General features: G+C 29.9%; 1 long non-coding RNA gene and 1 pseudogene across 3 annotated transcripts; one reads left to right on the top strand and one right to left on the bottom strand.

Moving 5' to 3' along the window:
* Positions 1-545: 545 nt before the first annotated feature.
* Positions 546-7,436, top strand: LOC146925203 (uncharacterized). 2 transcript variants are annotated; one of them, XR_015010441.1, is made up of 3 exons: positions 546-1,766; positions 3,157-3,262; positions 7,272-7,436. It is a non-coding gene; the product is annotated as an uncharacterized LOC146925203 (long non-coding RNA). The 2 variants fall into 2 exon arrangements; XR_015010440.1 differs by lacking the exon at positions 7,272-7,436 and adding an exon at positions 4,102-5,419.
* Positions 7,437-14,265: 6,829 nt separating this feature from the next.
* LOC146925202 (uncharacterized) lies at positions 14,266-15,002 on the bottom strand (annotated as a pseudogene). Its single transcript, XR_015010439.1, has 2 exons — positions 14,675-15,002; positions 14,266-14,574 (listed from the first exon to the last, which is right to left on the bottom strand). The product of XR_015010439.1 is annotated as an uncharacterized LOC146925202 (transcript).
* Positions 15,003-16,263: the final 1,261 nt, after the last annotated feature.

Genomic DNA, 16,263 nt, shown 5'->3' with positions numbered 1-16,263 from the left:
ATCGAACTCGCATTCTCTTGAACAATTCGTCATTTGGTGAAGTTCATTAATCATGTGAGTCCAATCACTTCATTAATAAAATACTTTAATTTCTTAACCTTTCATTATAGTAAAGTCTCTTAACCTTTCATGATGTAAAATAGATTTTTTTTTTTTTTACCTTTCATTAATTACTCATAACTTTTCATTACTTTTTAACCGTTCATTATAGTAAAAGGTCCTGCTAACCGGTGCCCTCGGGGCACTGGTTAAGCATACCATAAAAGAGAATTATTACCATAAAAGAAAACTGTTTTTAACTTTATTATAAATTAATTATACAATTTCAATGCATTAACTACTATATAATTTTCTTTTTCATATCCTTAATCAGTGTCCCAGGAACACCAGTTAACATTTCCCTATAGTAAAAGGGATTTTCTTTTTGACCATGTTAAAGTTATTTGTTAGAGTAATTCACCATTGTATACTGAGAATATGTTTATGCACAAAGTGTAACGTTTTGTGTCAATTTTTTTTTTTGACAAAACCATTGAATAAAAAAAACAGCTATTATATACGTCGTGAGAGATTTTCACTCGAATTTTCACGAATATAGTTTTTAGCATTAGTCTTTTAAATATTTATTTGTTTCCCCTTTATAATTCTACAGTTAAATAGAAAGAAAGGACCACACGTTTTATCAATGGAAAAAGAGAAAACCACGTTGCTAAACCACCACAAAGCTCCCTCCAATTACTGCTATATTATGTAGTTTTTGCCTTGTGACTTGTGAGTAAATCCCACGAAATTTGGATGAATCCTCTAAGATCTCACCCACATTGATGTTGCTCTCTACAAAAGGGAAAGATCAAACTAAGTCATTTTCAATTTCAAAATGATGATAATTCGTTTAAGAGTGTGAAAATGAAATGTCCATAGTTTTTAGAAATAAAAGTAAAAGTCTTTATTCTTTTTGTTGGTACTGATTACTTACCAATTGTTAACTTCAAAGCCGCAAAGTTAGACCATTCTCTAATTATTTAAGATCCATTGTTCTATTGTAAGATTTCTATATACCCTCGTTGCTATGCAAAAACATATATCGCCACTTCCGTCCCTTATTATTGTTGGTATATCAAGTGAGGGTATGGTCTCACATTAGATAGAAAAATAGATGTTGAGTATTATATAAAAGGTTTGTCTAACATGTGTAATATTGCACATGTTAAGAGAACTATATAAATGAGATGATCTAATTTAATGTTTGGAGTGTGTTTAGACGAGGTAATTAAAAATTTTAAAGAATTTAGGGAACATAATCACATATAATCCTTACTAGACAAAAATATAATTAAGTCAAAAATAATAATAACATGCAATTCTATGTTTCTAATTGAGTCATATCACAACCAATGTATCAGATATTACTCTGGTCGTAAACACAATTATAAGGTGGACTTAAGAGTATGATAATGCATGATCTATTGTTCGGGACTGGTCTGAGAACCACTCTCCAAGAATGGATAAGATCACGAAGGCACGTGTTATGAGGCTGCATTGACGATGTATCTAGGGAACTCATCAATCTTTACAACACCACATGTTTGATATCAGACGATAATTCAAGAATTAAGCCGAATTTCGTTCAACTGGATCAACGGGGTTTCACCTTGTATTCTTGAAACTCATCCAGTACAAGGTCATGCTTATTCTGCTAGGGCCAAGAGGGGGACCTCAAAGATCAACATGTTAGCTATATAACAATCATTCTGAGTCTAATTAAGGTATAAACACGACCAAGTTTTTGCTACACTTATCAAATATTTATCAGTATGAAAATGAAATGTGTATAGTTTTCTACCATATCTATTTTTTTTTTTTTTTTTACGGTGGCCGGGATTCAAACCTCATACCTTACATATATTATGCATTGTGTATACCAACTGAGCTAAACTCAGGAGTACTTCTACCATATCTATCTATGTCAAGGCATTTATTATTGTATCAAGTAATTGAGAAATTCTTGGATCTTTTTCAGAAATAAAATTAAAAGTCTTTCATTCTTTTTGTTAGTAGATCTGAATTCAGATTCTTCAACCAATTGACTTGTAATTATTTTTATTTTTGAAAAATCAATTAACCTTATATGATCTTCTTCTGTTTGCATTGGAATCAAAATTCATTCAACAACTATAAATTTGTGTTTATAATCGGTTGATGGTTTAATTGTGTTTGCATAATTCGTGTATCTGTCAGTGGTAGTAAATAATAGGGGTGGTGGAATATTATTATCTACTTTACTTCATTTGAATATGCATCTGAATTTTTTGTATGCTTAATTGATTTTGTTTTCTATATTCTGTTGGTATAAACTAAGTTTGACTGATCTAGTTGTTCAATACTGACACTGGTAACTTATGAGTGATTTTGGGTCTGTTTGGTAAGGCCACCAAAAGAGCTTATAGCTTATAGCTTATAAGCTCATTTGACAAAAAAAGCTCTGTTTGGTAACTTTTTTTACAATGAGCTTATAGCTTATTTCACGAATTTCAACGAGCTTATAAGCTATTTTTCAGAAGCTACTCCAAGTAGCGTTTGAGCTTATAGCTTATAGCTTTTTGTTTTTTCTTCCATTATTACCCTTGTTATTTTAATTAAAACCCAACTTTACCCTTTATATATTAAAACACATTTATTACGTTTCAATGCTTTGCCTCTATATTTTTTTCCCTGCGTTTCCAGTTCTTATGTATATTACGTCTTCATTTTAACATCAAATTTTCATTAAAATAACTGAAATGGAATATTACGTTCTTATGTATATTATGTATATTACGTTCTTATGTATATTATCTATATTGCGTTTCCAGTTTTTCTTGTAGTAACAATTTTCATTTTAACATCAAATTTTATACTTTATTTTTTTAAAGAAACTTTATACTTGAATTTTTTTGTAAAGTATAAAAACTGAAATGGAATAAATGTTATATGAATTAATAATGTCCTTTTATGTAATTTTACATTTATCAGCTAGTTCAACCGCTATTTTTACCAAACACTTTAATTAGCTTATCAGCTATAAGCTATCAGCTAAAAGCTATCAGCTAGCTTATCAGCTAAAAGCTATCAGCTAGCTTATAAGCTATCCGCTATTTTTATCAAACAGAGCCGTAGTTTTCACTTTTCAGGTCTTAGAAATTGTTGAGAGGATGGCATGTGTGTTGTCTAAAATATTCTGGAAAATTGCTGTTGACACATTGCATAAGGCTGTGACACACAAGTTATTTACCTAAATACCCCTCGGTAGTTAACTGTCGAGGAAAATAAAATCGGCTGCAGTTAACTACCGAGGAAAACCTCGGCAGTTAACTACCGAGGAAAAGCAATTTTCAAAAAAAAAATCTCCTTCGGCACTTAAGTACCGAGGAGTTGTTTCTGGCTTCACGTGAAAAAAGAAATGAAGAAGAAAAACTCACGGGTGAAAAATGAAGAAGATTGATTATTTGATTGTACAAGATGGTAGAATAACTTTGGATGCTTGTACAAACACATCAGTGTAAACAGAGCATTGAGTATTTGATTGTTTACTTCAAACCATATGCATTCCTTGCCGACTTCTTTGGAATCACAGAATTCAACATACCAGTCATGACAAGGAACAGGATTCCACCTGAAACAGCAACGCATAAGATCCATGCAAAAAGGGCCATGTTCATCGGGTTCCTAATCCATTCTATTGTCATCTTCTTCATCGAATCCCAGTCTTCTTCTTCTTCTTCCACTTCAATCCCTTTTTTTTGTTTTTTTCTTCAATACTTCTAACGTAGAACACTTCCCAATTATACAGAATCCAACTAGCAGTAAATTTGAGTAATTTTCTTCAATCAAAGGCATAGAAATCATCAACAATTAATTTTAGCAATGAATTTTATCCCAATTAGAGTAATTTTCTTCAATACATCAGTAAATTTTCCTCATGGAAAATTCAATTGAAAGCATAGAAATCATCGCTAAACATAAAAAACTCAACCGATGGAATCATCATAACCTCCAAAACTCAACCTAGGAATCATCATAACCTCCAAAACTCTTCAAATAATAATTTATTTATTTTTTTAGAAAAAGAATCATAACCCAGTTGGAGGAAGGGGCGAAGGATGATGAAACTTGAAAAAAGAAAGGATTTGAGATGATTTTGTTGAAAGAATGAACCTTGGATTTGAATTTGAAAGAAAGGAAAAACAGAGAAGAAAGGAAAGAATGAACGCATGCTTTTGTTCAGAAAAAGTACCACTGTCTTCATAATATTGTTTTCCTCGGCAGTTAACTACCGAGGTTTTCCTCGGCAGTTAACTGCAGCCGGATTTTAAATTCCTCGGCAGTTAACTACCGAGGGGGCAAAACCGTATTTTACATGTGTGACACAGCCTTATGCAATGTGTCAACAGCAGTTTTCAATATTCAGCAGATATTGCTCATTCACGATAGTTTTGCTTTTTATAGCAATTGTGAGTGATTTTCTTTTTTGAAAAGGCTAAATTTATTAATAACAAATTTTTGTTCAAACCAACAAAGATAAGTGAAAAAGATTAACAAAGCAAAGGTGTCATATATATACGAAATACTTAAAAAGAGAGATTCAGACAAAGCAAAATTTAAAGTATAAAAATTCGCAATAAAATCTATATAGATCACCCACAAAGAGTTACCAACAACACCCAAACAACTACGTAAAACAACCAAACCAAATCGCACAAACTCTCATGAACATTCCCCAACCCCCAACCTAAAAGATCACTAAAATTTGTCTACATCTGCAAGCCACTACATCAATATAATTTTCAAACAACAAGCAACCAAAACACACAACAAAGATCCATTAAACAACAACCATATCAGCCCCTGCCACAACCTTCCACCACATCCGCACTTCGTCCGACACAAGTCAATACAAAATCAACTTTCAAATTCCAACACAAGACCTCCGCACAAGCAATTGTGATTTTCTTTATTAAGAATGTCTCAATCTTCGTAACAAGAGAATAAATTTTTTTGAGAAAAGAAAAATTTATTAGTGAAGTATCACTTCGATGATTTGAATTGTCAAGTATCAACTTGTGGTGGTAAAATCATAGGAGTTCTTCCATAGAAAGACGATTTATCGACTTTGTTGTTGTAATTAAACATAATTTTAACTCATAATTCCACTTGAGATGATCTAATGATGTTTGTTTGAATCTTAGAGTGTACTCATCTTAAAGTATCTCTGATGTCAATTTGAAAGAGTTAGTTTGTCTTCTTAAAAAAATAGTTCTTAACTCATAAAAACATTTATCGTGATATTAAGAAGCCAAAATCTTACCCAACAGTATTTGTTGTGATTTTTTATTTTATTTTGAATAGCTATAACGTGTTATATTCTATAACAAAACTCTCTTTTTTTTAATGACTTACCTATTAGAGATATAAAAGTAATTTACATGTTAGTTAGAAGTTAATATTATTTTTATTTTACTTTTCTATATTTTTCTTTTAATTATGAGTTCTATACTTGATGTAAGAATTCTTTCATAAGCAATATTATTTTTATTGTACTTTTCTATATTTTTCTTTTAATTATGAGTTCTATCTAGAAGTGTTTAAAAAAGCAAAAATTAGTGAGGGAAATTTTGAGAGGGAAAACATGAAATCCCTCTCTAATTCCGTCACTAAATTTTGCGACCAAAGAATTTGTGAGGAATTTTATTTTTTCCGTCACTAATTTCTCTCTCTAATTTTGCTTTTTCTAGTAGTGATACTCCTTTTAAAAAAAAAAAAGTAATATACATATACCTTATTTGACTTCAAAACACAACACCTACTGCACTATGTTTACACAATTAGGATCATTTTTTTTTTATAGATTTTTTTATATATATAAATTAAGAGCAAATGGGATCATAGAGAATAGTGGACGTCCCAATTAAGTTGAAACCTACTCTAATCATTTGACATAAAATCTGACTAAGACAATAGATATGAATCAAGCCTAACAGGTAACACCCAATAAAAACGATACAGTTGATCCAACCCTAATCAATTATAACAAACGAAGATCAATAGCATAGTGGGCGTTTGCAAGCACCAACTGGGTCTATAATTTGACGAATAAACCAACTATCAACACATAAACATATCACGTACCATCAACTTCCTACAACGACGGAAGTAAGCATTAATGACTCTTTCAAGCCCCAAGATGTATCATATCAAACAAAATGAATGACTAAGATATCACAATTGTCCAAATTTAGTCACAAGACTGAGACGGATATTAAGAAACTAGGATATCACAATTATTCCAGGGAACATTTCTTCGGAAATATTCCGCAAAAATAATTAAAAATCTACATTATTTATACTAAAAAACATATTATAATTTTTAAGATTACGTAGAATTTATTCATTCTCTTTTGCTACAAAAAAGAGTATTAAACATAAAAATATTAATACATTATACTCTAAATTTTAAAATACAATTTTTAATGAAAAAATAATACATATTAGGGAATTATGTTAGGATTTCTTTGATGTTGATATATAATTTTTATATTTAAGCAAATATTGTATTTTGGTAATTTTAGTAATATACTAATAGATATTGATATCCTAGTTTCTTAATAATTCCCCTTCCATTAACCAACAAACAATTGAAATAATTGAAATACCTATTTATTTTATTACGAATTTTTCCATCCCTAATTATGTTTCTTTGATACATACTAATATAGTTACTCTTAAATCACATGCCCCTAGTATGACAAATTATATTAAACACACGCTAGCATATAGCAAAGTAAATATAGCAAAGTAAGAGTCTATAGAACAAGTCTGAAAAAATTGTTCTTGGCAATGTTGGAATATTTTATTATTCTATTATATTCCAATATCATTATGTGGGCAAATATCGTAATAATAATTATATTAGCTATTTATCAATTTGAAGGCTTAATTGATTAGTGATCAAATTAAGTAATAAGGCTTATTAGATTTCTATTTAGAATATTAATTAATTAATTAATTAATGGATATGGACTCAATATGAGTGGATGTCTGGATGGCCCATTAACGGAATAATGGGAAACCCTAATGGTCATCCAATATAAAATAGGCTATGGTCCCCAATATACCGGACACGGCGAACTCTCTCTTCTCCCCATCTGAAGAGAACTTGATGCATAAAGGTACCGGTTGAGAAAGAACCCCAAATCAGCCGCCACTAACCGTGTTGATGTTGATGTTTGTTTCAGATCACCTCCTCTCTTTATCGTTGTTGTTGAGAGGGCTGCCACCAAAGCTTCATCTCCAGGTATTCCTAATACCCTAATTCTTAATATCCTTGGTAAATCAAACATGTCGTAGATCCGTTCGTATTCATGTTCAATGTTTTGTTTGCTTCCGCTATTGATTCATAATCGTTGAACATGTTTTATGAAATCTGTTTTTTATTAAATATCTAACAAGTGGTATCAGAGCGGTCTTCATGTTTGATTTATTGGGATTGATTGCAATTTTGTTGTGCTTTTGTCCATATTTGGGTTTTATTTTCTACCCTTTTCGTAAGAACCCTAAAATTTTAATTTAGGGGCTTTATGTTTGATGCCGTAATAATTTTGTTATTATTTGAACCCTAATTTTATGTTCGAAAGCACGATACAATTCTCTTCGTTTTGGTTGCTTTCGTTTTCTAAGTGGATTCGTAAACAAGTAAATCTTTGTTTATAGCAATATCTTGGATGAGTAGGTGATATATGTTTATTTTAATTTAATCAATTTTTTCCGTATGCCTATATATGTGCGTTCAATTTTTTTTTTCTCTTCAAATTGGTTTACACTTATAATTGACTTGAACATTAGTCATGTTAAAGATAGAAAAGCAATTCCTTAGGCGTTAGCTATCTTTAATTTCCGGACTTTGGTTTAAAATACAGTTCTTCGTCTTTACTATTTTTATAAATCCGGATATCTGGAAATAAGGATTTATGAATTGTTGTTTATATATGTGGAACCAATTTAATTTCAAAGTTAAATTCTTTTTGGTTTGAAATTTGAGAATACTTTGGTTTTTTGAAAATCTTACTCAGATTCAATTTTGCTGTATGCATTCTTGTTACATTTACAATTATTTTGTTAAATTAATTGAATTTCAATTGGATAAATCACATTGAAAGTTTTCAGTTTCAAAAATTACGTTTTTTTTTTTTTTTTTGCATGTTTCATTTACATCCGTTAGTCACTTTTATTTGATTTATAAAATACTTTTGACTAATTATATTTAAATATCACATTTGTAATTATTATTTATTTGTGAGTCATGATATTAAGATAAAGATCAAATTCGTCTTTCACGGATAAGGATCAATTCTATAAGGGTTATCATTCTCATATTACATTTGTGATACTATGGTTTATAATTAGGAATATAATATGCTATAATATTGTAATTATGTTTAGCATATCTGGATATAGATCAAATAAAATTTAGATTTGATTTGACATGCTTTTCAAATATGATTATCATATTATGTGGTTTGATTTCTATTTGAAATTAAAATTGATTCACAATTTATTTTCTATTCAAAGTTTATTTTGAGATATTAGGCAATTCTTGATATATATTTGGTCATTATATATCATTTGTGGAAATTTGTTGTCTTTTTCGAATAGTGTTTTATAATACATCTCAAAATATATTTTGAACTAATTTGGTAATACAGGATTAAATTCTTTAATTTTGAAAAATAATAATTCTAATTTTGTTTGTTTATTTATAGACATATAAAATTTGTTTCCTTTATTAAGGAAAACATCAGTGCTAGAATTATATTTTATTTTGTTTAAAGAATCATTCAGTTTATATATGTGAATCAATTATAACATGAATATTTATTGACATATGAAGTTTCGATTTTCTTTTGATTTGAAATTGAATATTTTTTTTTATATAGCATGATTGTGACGTTTGAGGTTATTGTTATTAAGTTTTTTACAATAATATTTTGTCTTATATATCATGCATTTTGAATATATTTCATGCTATGTTTGTTGTTGCTTTTATGCGATATATGTAAATGTATTGTCATACACACATTGGCTTGATTTGTGACTTTCATCTTCTTTCAAATTCGTGAATTTGTCTTCACACTTAAGGGTTGTCGAGTGACCTTATGGTTACTTAACAACATAATGAACTAATTCAGCCTACATTATGTCGGTAGTGCCTTGTAAATTTAAGACATTTTCCATCTGCCATGTAAATTTAAGACCATCATTTAAATTCATTTATTGAATTGTCTAGTAATTTTGGTTGTTTTGGTTGAAACAACAAGTTGCAAAAGTAACCTCTGTTGCGTAGATTTGATTCAATTGAACTTACAAAAGATGTAGTATGGAATTATTCATGCGAGTTGTCGTCGGTCCTAAGGAAGGCACAACTTGGCCGGATAGTTCCGTGCATATGATAATAAATGTGTGGTGATTATAAAGTAATTTTCCATGTGAATAATAGGATACCCTAAGGTGACTATTATTTGACAGGACTTATCACCTCATTTAATATATATTAAGATTATCTAGTAATTGAGGTTGAGACGGTTGAAACAATAATGTTGCCCAAGTAACCTCTGTTGCGTAGATTCGACTCAACTGAAGTTACAAAAGATGTAGTGTGTAATTATTTATCCGAGTTGTCGTCGGCCCCAAGGAAGGCACAACTTGGCCGAATACTTACATACCTGTGATGGTAAATATGTGGTGATTATAACGTAATTATCCATGTGGATAATAGGATGCCCAAAGGTGACTATTATTTGACAGGACTTATCACCAATGTTTGATCATTACATTGAGAGTACCGCTTGCAGTTAATTCTTAGCAATCCAAAGATTGTGTTTTAATGGTGCACTTGGTCTCTTGTTAAGGTCTTTTATTTACAAATAAAGAAGTACGTCTTTTTAATATTTTACAGACATGTGTGATGATGTTGTGTTGGTGTAAACTTATTTAAATATTTAAGAGTTTACATTCACATATATTATGATAAACATATGACAATTATAAGAATTTATTCTTTGTCAAAGTAAATTGTCCTTGTTTGATCATTGCTGTAAAATACCACTAGCAATTGATATTATTGTTTAAAGACTTGATATTGATGGTGCACTAGGTATTCTGGTGAGTACTTTAGCTACTCTTGTTCTCTTTAAACTAAAATAGTTTATGTATCTGCTAATTTGAGTTAAATTCTAATATAGGATTTAAAGAAGAACATTAACATTGTTCTTGGATCTAGACCTTAGATAAGGTTGGTGAAACTCACATTCTCTCACAAATTCAGCAACTAATGTGAGAATTAAGTTTGACAAGTGAGTATACACCAAATCTCATAGGTCACGTGAGATCATAAAGTTAAAATATCATATGTATTAGAAGTGTTATTTAAGATGACAAAATTTTTGTCATATTTTCTTTGCTTAAACTAAGGTGCTTTTAAAACAATATAGAGAAAGACAAGCTCTCATTGGAGTGTGAGTATTCATTAAGATTATTAAGCAAAGAAAATGTTAGGAGCACATTATGTAAACATTTAATCTTGCTAAGACACTATAATTTCGACTATCATATGACTTCTTCGAAAATTCAGTAATTTCGACTATCATATGACTTGTTCGAGAATTCAGTATTTAGTATTCTCTTTGCACAATTAAGTTTATAACTGTTACAGTTAGAAATGATCATTTAAATGATCAATTCATAAAGTGTGCAAATAAGGAAAGGCTGAAGCAAGAGAAAATAAGATAGTGCTCATTAGGAAAATACCTCAAAAGATAAGGGCAAATAAAGAAAGGTAGTCTTGACTGACTTATGTCCAATGATGTTGAAAGATATATCAATTTAGAATGGACAAAGTCGATAAAGATTACTTTATTCATTTTTTGAACCAATTTTAGATTGTCGTTACTAGCTTTTTTGTATTTAAAAGACAATTTGGTGAATCATCATTTGATTTTTTTTTCTTTTTCCTCTTTGAATAAGTCAAGATATTATGAGTTCTTTTTGCAAATGATGATTCAATGTGTCTTTTAAGTTCAATTATTAGAGTCAATTTGGTTATGACTTGTGACATTCTATATTGTTTAAGGTTTTGAATACTATAAGTTTCTCGTCCCACAAAAATATTAGGAAATTTTTTGAGACATAAATTTTTAAGTTTTCTTGAGGATATTGAGTTTGGGGGAGAGATATGGTTTTAGAACAAAATTGAATGAGGAAGAATTAGTTCTAAACTAATTAATATAGTTACCATTATTATAGTATATTTTTGGATCCTCATGAGGACATTATTGTGTTTCCTCTCAATCAAGCTAAAAAAATTATTTCATATAGATCAAACTCAACACCCTCAAGAACTAGGGACTCTAGTGTCATTAAGAATTGACTGAAAAGAGAATTTCTATTTAGTTTAATTGAAAGACTCTATTAGGACAGTCATGATACTAGTTTGCTTAGTATAATTTTGGAGCTGCATAAGATGGATTTCAATATAGTGTTTCTCTATGATGACATTAATGATACAATATGGTGCAGGTGAATAAAACTTTTGTGACAATTGATACGGTTTGCAAAGTCATGAAATCCACTTATAAGTGAAGAAATTTGTCTCTTTAGTGTTACCACAAATTCTCATAAAGTAATTGTCTCATTTGGTATTGAGAAAATATTAAGAAGAATTGTGGATTTAGCAAGTTCAGTGGGAGTAAGTTTATATTCCTAGTTTAATACGTCAATTTTATTTTATTTAGTCAACAATGATATATGTTTGTTATGTGAAACCAAGGAAATCTCTAACAAAAGTTAGTGATGAAAGATGTTGGGGACACCTCTTTTGTATTAGGCATTTCAATACTTAGAGATTCTTCTCAAGGTATTATTCGGATATCACAAAAGAGTTATATCAATAAAGTTGAAAATGAAATGACATAATTTTTGGATGACCTCAATCACCGAGAGAGACTTTTCAGTCTCAAATACTGCCCATTAGAAAATTTATGAATTTGGAAAATTAAGTAATTTCCTTCGCTTTGGCGATAGAAACTTTTTTTTATGTATGATCTTATTTATATGCATTTGGAAATAGCATATATAATCAGATTGTTTGACAGATACTTGAGCGATTCAAAGTTTGAATTGTTGAAAAGGCAATCATAAGGACTATTTAAAGAGAACAAGAGAGCTTATGCTCACATCAGAGATCTGACAATCTGGAGATCATTTATGTGTCAGACTTTGGCTTTTGGATGTAAGTAGATAATACACATCCTAATTCAAGAAGTGACTGTAAGTATTTATGTCACTTGGTTGCATATTGTTAAAGGTATTGAAAGACCACTCAAGCTATATAGTGACATAATTTAGTCATATAGTTATTCAACAACTTTCATAAAGTTTATTGCCTTATAGATTATTGTTGTTGAATGATAGAACAAGTTGAGACAGATTTTATGCTAGCTGATCCACTAATCAAAGACATGACACATAAGGTCTTTCATATGGTTGTTGTCATTAAGGATGTCTTGGATTAGTGGGAGTCTCTTAGTTTATGTTCTATACTTTTGTTTTTGGTAATGATACAGACTTTATGTTATGATTTTCTGCAGAAATAAAGTTCATAAGGTGATTTTGTTATAACCATTTCTGTATCATTTTTGTGCAAATATTAAATTTGCAAACTTCGGTTTGATCTCACTAAAGTTTTCAGTTGGATCAGTTGGAAATAGACATGATTTAGAGATCACATTGCATGAAATTTCTATGTCACTCATCCATATCGATCTATGTCATCAAGTGCATTGGTATGGTGGTCGTCGGGGTTCCGTCAAGTTATATGTCAGTGACGACAGCTGCGGTGGTCCCATTATCAATGTATGAGGTGGACCAGATTGTAAAGTTGAAATCTAAAGATAAATAGCATTCGAATGCGCGCCTAAAGAATTCTAATATAATTATTAAGATATGTAACCCAAGTGGGAGATTGTTGGAATATTTTATTATTTTATTATATTCCAATATCATTATGTGGGCAAATATCGTAATAATAATTATATTAGCTATTTATCAATTTGAAGCCTTAATTGATTAGTGATCAAATTAAGTAATAAGGCTTATTAGATTTCTATTTAGAATATTAATTAATTAATTATTGGATATGGACTCAATATGAGTGGATGTCTGGATGACCCATTAACGGAAGAGCAATGCTATTTATCAAGAAAGATTTTATCAAGAAATTGTCCCGAAATTAATGTTAGCCAATAAAATCTCAGCCTGGCCGGAAATCATGGGGTGGTGGGTGTTATGTATTTTTTTTTTGAAACTTTAATAAATAAGATTAAAATCTAAGGGTGATTATTTTGCCATGTCATTCTTGAATTCATCAAGAAAATCCATTCTTGATATCTAGCATTTTCCTTAACGGAATAATGGGAAACCCTAATGGTCATCCAATATAAAATAGGCTATGGTCCCCAATATACCGGACACGGCGAACTCTCTCTTCTCCCCCATCTGAAGAGAACTTGATGCATAAAGGTACCGGTTGAGGAAGAACCAAATCAGCCGCCACTAACCGTGTTGATGTTGATGTTTGTTTCAGATCACCTCCTCTCTTTATCGTTGTTGTTGAGAGGGCTGCCACCAAAGCTTCATCTCCAGGTATTCCTAATACCCTAATTCTTAATATCCTTGATAAATCAAACATGTCGTAGATCCGTTCGTATTCATGTTCAATGTTTTATTTGCTTCCGCTATTGATTCATAATCGTTGAACATGTTTTATGAAATCTGTTTTTTTTTTTTTTGGTACAAATGAAATCTGTTTTTTATTAAATATCCAACAGGCACAACAAAATATATATCATTAATTAACTTATTTCTTCAACTTCTTGATTGTTATTGTGTAGTGGATAGTTATAATGTTTTAGAGACGTTATATATTTCCTTAACTTCTATATAAAACTCAGCAAAGCTTCTAACACTGTTAGATGTCATTAAAAGGTAAGAGATATATCAATTGAAGAGTTTGAAAATGATAAGTATAACAATATTATGATATGAAAAATATAAAAACAGGATTTAAAGTAAGCAATATTATGTCATTCTTATAGGTTGTTGGACTGAAAATAAGGTGTGATATTCCTCAATTGGATGCCATCGTGATACTCTTAAAATTAAGAGAGAAGAAGGAAATATAAATAACACTCTTTGGTTGTCTTATCATCACTTTAAAGTACATAATCATAAATGAAAGGTTCCTGAAGTTAGGAAATGAAAAAATAAGAACTTTTTTGGGTACAATATTTAAATGACATCTTTTGGATATTCTATCATAAGGTATATTTCACATTATTCTCCTGGGCATTTTTGTACTCTTTGGGATCTAGGACGCAAAATCAAGGAGATTACGAGCATACTGACATATGTGATCAATGCATTTGATAACTCTTAACTTGTTCACAGGTTTTGGACAATCATCATCAGTTACACACAAAAAAGGTTCTGTAACGAAAAGAGATGATAACATAATGTTACTAAAACATTATAAAAGATTGTGTACGAACTAAGAAGAAAATGTGAAAAGGATAAAAAAAAGGCTTACCACCACGAATTTTTGCTGGTAAAATAATTAAGAAAATAAATAAATTCATAGCATAAAAATACTTGAGAATTTCAGCCATAATTGTTTCCACTTTGTTTGTATAAAATAGAATATGATTTGACATTTATTGTGCATAAAGTTCATGCTCTTCTATAATTTATAAATAATGAAATTGATTTTTTTTGTTATCCATGGGAAGGGGTCATAGTAATTCAGAGTTCAACCGCAAAGATATATATAGTCCGATCAAGAATTATTGCACGTAAAAATCAAACTCGCATTCTCTTGAACGATTCTTTCTTTGGTGGAGTTCATTAACCATGTGAGTCCAATCACATCATTAATGAAATAGTTTCTTAACCTTTCAGGATAGTAAAGTCTCTTAACCTTTCATGATGTAAAATAGATTTTTTTTTCCTTTCATTAATTATTCATAACTTTTCATTACGTTTTAACCGTTCATGATAGTAAAGGGATTTTCATTTTGACCATGTTAAAATTATGAGTCATTTTAACTAGTACCCCTGAGACACTAGTTAAAGATGTAAAAAAAAAATCTTTATTATTAAATACGACAACTTTTTAACTTTCATAAAGTTGAACGTTCACCGTTTCTCAATGCAAAGTTTCTACATTAGTTTTTCTTAAATAGTGCCTGTGAGCACTAGTTAACATTTCCCTAAGGTTTTGTTTGCGAGTTTGGAGGGGAAGAGAAGGAAATAGTTAGAAAAAAAGGAATGAGTAAGTAGAAGAAATAGAAGACATTGGAAGGAGGGGCTTTGTGGGGCTTATTTTTCTTCAAGATATAAAATTATCCTCATGTTGGGGAACTAAAAAATTGTATTGGAGGAGAGTTTTGGGGGGTTTGAGAGAGTTTATATGAATTCTTCAAATTTAATATATGTTGTTATAATATTCTTAAAATTAAAAATATATTAATCATAAACATTAATTTATCACTCTCTAAAAATATACTCTTTCAAAAAATGTGAAAGATTTCTCAATTTTCCCTTATATTTCTCTCTCCAAAGTCTTTCATTTTCCTCCCCTCCAAACTTCGAAACAAAGCCTTAAAGGTATTTGTTGGAATAATTCACCATTGTATGGTAAGAATATGTTTATGCACAAAGTGTAACGTTTTGTGTCTTTTTTTTTTTTGACAAAACCATTGAATAAAAAAAAGCTATGATATATGGGAGTGTTTATTTCAAGTTTATCAAATTTATTCCTACGAATAACATTCTTTGGAATTGTTCTAAAAAAAACATTCTTTTGAATATACAGATGTAAATTTTATTCAAAGGTATTTTGAAAAAAGATGTTTGGTTTACATTATAATATTCCAAGGAACCTTAAAAATCGTGATTATAATAGGTATTTACACATGAATATGTTCCCATCTACATGTGAACTTTATTCTCACCCTATTCTTTGGGAAAAATTTTCTATTCCCAGGAACATTTTATATCCGGGAATAAAATTTAGTAAACTTATAACAAACATAGGCATGTACATTTTTATGATTTTATTCCCAAGAATTTACAAATATAACTTGAAACAAACACACCCTATGTCGTGAGAGATTTTCA

Source organism: Medicago sativa, chromosome 5, assembly GCF_051527215.1.
Source record: "Medicago sativa cultivar Bolivia chromosome 5, Bolivia_mono, whole genome shotgun sequence".
Lineage (NCBI taxonomy): Eukaryota > Viridiplantae > Streptophyta > Magnoliopsida > Fabales > Fabaceae > Medicago > Medicago sativa.
The sequence above is the reverse complement of the archived record's forward strand: the minus strand, read 5'-3'. Positions and strand labels throughout refer to the sequence as shown.